At 38.4% G+C, this 5,340-nt stretch overlaps 1 pseudogene; it reads left to right on the forward strand.

Annotated features, from left to right (window-relative positions):
* The first annotated feature begins 351 nt into the window (after positions 1-351).
* LOC113344111 lies at positions 352-4,937 on the forward strand (annotated as a pseudogene).
* The last annotated feature ends 403 nt before the right edge of the window (positions 4,938-5,340 follow it).

Below are 5,340 nucleotides of genomic sequence, written 5' to 3' on the forward strand. Positions count from 1 at the left end.
CACATATAAAATTCCAAAAAATATTTTGGTTCATTCTAAAGGAAACAAAGCGTGAACCGTAACCTACGCTTTTCGGAAAAAATTGGTTTTTGCTTTTCAGACCTTAAATTCAGGTCAGAACTGGACGAATGATGGCTCGTTAGAAAGCTTACAGATCATAGAACAATATCACATATAAAAATCCACAAAATATTTCGGTTCATTTTAACGGAAACAAAGCGTGAACTGTATGTATACTTTCATTACCTGCTTTCTAATTGTGATTGCTTTCCTCTTAGTCTTTACAATATGGATATATATACACCTCATTTGGTTATTCTTCTTTCATTTTCTTGTTTGGGCAGGCAATTGATGCGTATGAATCTTACCGGAACCTTATCACCTGAGCTTGGTCGATTCCCTTACATGGAAATAATATCAGTTTAAACCACCAATTCAACCAGAAAATTGTTGCTTGATTCTTTTGTCGCCAATTCATTTTATTGATTCAATTTTTGTTTCGTTATGGCAGGGATTTTATGTGGAACAATATTACTGGGAGTATACCAAAGGAAATCGGCAACGTTAAATCGTTGAAGCTGCTGTAAGTTACGTTATTTCCATTGGTTATTATTGTTTCAATCTGCGCTAACCCAAGTCGATACTATGTGAGTGCTATCCTAATGCTAGCTATTCTGACTTGTATATTTTATTATGTATTGCAGTCTGTTGAACGGAAACAGATTGACAGGTTCCTTACCGGAGGAACTTGGTGATCTTTCAAATTTGGACAGAATACAGATAGACGAAAACTTCATATCAGGACCATTGCCTAAATCATTTGCCAACTTGACCAAAACAAAGCACTTGTGAGTTGTTAATTACACTGTCCCAAGTTAATTGCTTAATTCCTATGTAACTATTATGTAAGTAATTTGTTTGCTTTTGCAGCCACATGAACAATAACTCAATTAGTGGATCAATTCCACCAGAGCTTTCCAGACTAACTAGTCTTGTTCACTTGTAAGTTAAATGTCCAATTGTACCCAGTGAGTGTTGATTATCCTTTCATTGGGTTTTGTTTCTCGTTGTGCGTTAACATAATGAGTTTCTGCAGCTTGCTTGACAATAATAATTTATCAGGGCCTCTACCACCAGAGCTATCTAAGTTGCCTAACCTGACTATTATGTACGATCTCTCCCCCCTATCTCAGTTATATATCTGGCGCATAGTGTAATTCCGTCTTTTAAGTTTTTTTAGCATGCTTACAATCACTGCACATATAAGTAACTCGCCCTTAATGTTTCTAACATTTGCATTTATGATTTGTTTTCACCTACAGCCAGCTTGATAACAACCATTTTGATGGGGGAATTCCAGATTCTTATAGCAACATGGCAAAGCTTTTGAAAATGTAAGTCGTTTATATCATTAAGAACTGAATTTGGAGTGCAAATCTATTGCGGAATGCATTCTTGAGACGTTTATATTGAATTTAAAGAATTATACGAAGCTCACTATTACAAAAGTATCTATTGATGTAACTATGTTTGGTCAACCAGGAGTCTTAGGAACTGCAGCTTAACAGGGCCAGTTCCTGACATGAGCAGGATACCATACCTCGCCTATATGTAAGTTTGTCAGAGTTTCTTAATATCTTGATATTGTCCAAACCAGCCAACCTGGCTCACCATTTTTTCCTCCATCTTATGGGTTATGGTGCATTTTGCTGTTTCACGCTTTAGAGATCTCAGCTCAAACCAGCTTAATGGGTCAATACCTTCAAGTCGCCTCTCGGGCAATATGACCACAATGTATGTACACATCCAATTACTTCCATGTGGCTCCATTTTCCCTTCACAGTAGAATTTCCTAGCTTACTCAAAAAAATATAGATTTGATTTTATATTGATGAAGTGCAATTTTGATATGTGCAGTGACTTATCAAACAACCGACTGGAGGGGAATATTCCTGACAGTTTTTCTGGGCTTCCTCGTCTACAGAAACTGTGAGTGTACTTCGTGCCCGGTCTCGTTTTCTGGATATACTTTATCATCTAGCAGTCTGCATTTATTTGAATGTGTGGGGTTCATTTGCTGTTGCAGGTCACTGGGGAATAATTTATTGAATGGTACCCTTTCATCCATCATTTGGAGCAACAGGACATTCAATGCAACCGAAAAACTTATCTTGTAACACTTGCAACATTAAAACTCAGTATTGTTCCATTTCATCCACCATAAGCAGCAAAGTCGAAGCTTATTATGAACTGATAATTGTTTTATATATATTACCGCAGAGATTTTCAAAACAACTCGCTTTCAGATATTTCAAGCATCATTTCTCCCCCTGAGAATGTCAACATCAGGTAGACGCTTCATCACTTAGAGCAGCGCCTTCATGCCTTCCTGTGATTCAAGCATTTCATAATTATGGCTATTTTCGATGTTCAGGCTTCGAGGAAATCCTGTATGTATGTCTGCCAACCAACTGATCAACACAGTTGATTTCTGCGGGTCTCCGACTGAAGACAATGATACACCCGAAGGTCCCGAACCATCAATACCATCTATCTGTACTCTGACATGTCCTATAGACAAACAAAGAGTCACTGCATCCCCTGGGATTTGTTTTTGTGCCGTGCCTCTAAAAGTTGAATATCGTCTGAAAAGTCCTGGGTTCTCAGATTATCCTCCATACAGGGATGACTTTAATGTCTATCTTTCTTCTGTTCTTAGCTTGGAACTCTATCAGCTATCTGTATTTTCGATTGCATGGGAGAAAGGGCCTCGTCTGAAAATGCACTTGAACTTGTTTCCGAGTCGCGCCGATATTATTTTTAACGAAAGCGAGATTAAACGAATCAAGGGTCTGTTCACAAGCTGGAAGATCCGCAACAGTGACATTTTTGGCCCGTATGAACTGCTGGTTTTCGGAAGAGATGGTATGCTCACGTCCTTTTTTGGAGTCATACTGTAATGAGAATGATGCATAACATGGAACAATGCAAGTAAAGATTTTTGAATTTTTAATTCCGACCATCTACTTTTGAGTGCAGCGGACATAAAATCAAATTTGGGGTTAAGCAAGGGTGCATTGGCTGGAATTATACTAGGAGTCATTGCTGGAGCAGTTACGTCAACTGCACTGGTTTCAATTTTTATTGCGAGAAGATATATGAAAAACTATTATCGCGTAATGTCAGAAAAACATCAATGTAAGTATCAGTGTGAGCCTTTTTCTCATTTGTTAGATATTGACCTAGATGTTGCGGTTAAATTAACACATCATGTGTGATTGAGCAGTGTCCAAGAGGATTTCAATCAAAGTTGACGGTGTTAAAGGGTTTACTTTCGAAGAAATGGCTTTGGCGACTTACAACTTTGACAGCTCTACTCAGGTTGGTCAAGGAGGTTATGGTAAGGTATATAAAGGAGTTCTATCTGATGGATCATTTGTGGCCATTAAGCGTGCACAAGAGGGGTCATTTCAAGGGGACAAAGAATTTTGTAACGAAATTGAGCTTTTATCAAGGGTTCACCATCGGAATCTAGTTTCTTTGATTGGATATTGCGATGAAGAAGGCGAACAGGTGCATACTTCTGATTACTCCTACTCTAAATTTATATAGTGCTCTCAAACAATGACCAGACATGTTCTCACTGACATGGCCTTTTTCATATGCGGATATGCTTTATCTGATGTTGTTATAACTGTGTTAATGCAGATGTTGGTTTACGAGTTCATGTCAGGTGGAACACTAAGAGATCACCTTTCTGGTAAGCATTTTTTTTGCCGTTATGAATTTTTGAATCCGTAATTGGTGGACATTTTCATCATCTAATTTTCATTCTTTTTGATGGTTTCAAAGCAAAATCAAAAGCACCATTAAGTTTTGCTATGAGACCGCGAATAGCTACAGATTCAGCAAAAGGTATCCTTTACCTACACACGGAGGCAGACCCCCCAATATTCCACCGAGACGTCAAATCCAGCAACATACTGATTGGTCCCAGATTTAGAGGGAAGGTTGCTGATTTTGGACTCTCACGTCTTGCACCAGTTCCAGATATTGAAGGAAAGACTCCTGGGCATGTATCCACCGTTGTAAAGGGCACTCCTGTAAGTATACCTTAATTTATACAATACATACTTATTGCTGGCTTCTGCACTTATTAGAAGGTATAGTGACAGGCTGACAGCCGAACTTGTGAACTAAATTCCATATTTTTTGTAGGGTTACCTCGATCCAGAGTACTTCCTTACGTAAAAGTTGACAGACAAAAGTGACGTCTACAGCCTAGGGGTTGTGTTTCTAGAGATTTTAACAGGGAGGTTACCAATCCAGAATGGTAAAAACATTGTTCGTGAGGTAATACACCAGATCCTCTTCTAACTTAGTGATTTAATTTACCAGCCAACTATGGATGAAACTTTGGTAAGAGCTTGACAATTTATAATGGCAATCTTTTCGTTTTTTAAGGTTACTGGGGAATATAATTCTGGTACGATCTTCTCAATCATAGATGAAAAAATGGGATCGTATCCTTCTAAGTGTATCCAGAAGTTTGTAACGTTGGCTCTACAGTGTTGCCAAGAAGATACAGATGCTCGACCTTCGATGGCACAGGTCGTGAAGGAACTGGACAATATTTTATACATGATGCCAGAGTCTGACATCAGCATAGCTGTCTCCACAGACCACGGTATAGATGATTCGGAAGTATCAATGACGATTACGACGACGACACCACCGTCATCATCATCAGTGTCAGTGAATAATATGAATTGGGATCTGAATGTGTCATCAGAGTATATCTCCAGCAGCGATCTCGTCAGTGGTGTAGTTCCAACCATTGCACCTAGGTAATAAAAATTCAAGCAGAAGCATCTCCACCGTGAGTAATGAAATGGCTCAGGATTAAATAGTTATAATCTACTTAGTTCCAGCTCTCATTTTTGTGCGTAAACATTTGTTCATATGTACAGTCATTCGCTTTATAGAGGTTTAATTTTAGTGAAGGTAAATGATTCAAATCAAGCCAGGTAAAAATAATAATGAGAAGTACTGCAAATCAGAGGGACAACCAGTCATGTCACCCGAAATGTTTCGACTTGATTTTCAGCAAGAATTGAAATCTCTAAATAAATAGCTAATGAATCTTGAGGAGGAGGATATTTGAAGTCCTCATTCTGCTTGCTTGTCTTAATTAGAAGCATGAGGATTGGGCAATATTCACTCGGTCAGCTTGTTCTAGCATATTTCACAACTGTTGTGCACTAAGCCAATGTATTTCTTATGCAACAGAAACTTGAGATGAAGCTTCATCTCGAGCCATGATGCATCTTTGAGCATGTG

Source organism: Papaver somniferum, unplaced genomic scaffold, assembly GCF_003573695.1.
Source record: "Papaver somniferum cultivar HN1 unplaced genomic scaffold, ASM357369v1 unplaced-scaffold_73, whole genome shotgun sequence".
NCBI lineage: Eukaryota > Viridiplantae > Streptophyta > Magnoliopsida > Ranunculales > Papaveraceae > Papaver > Papaver somniferum.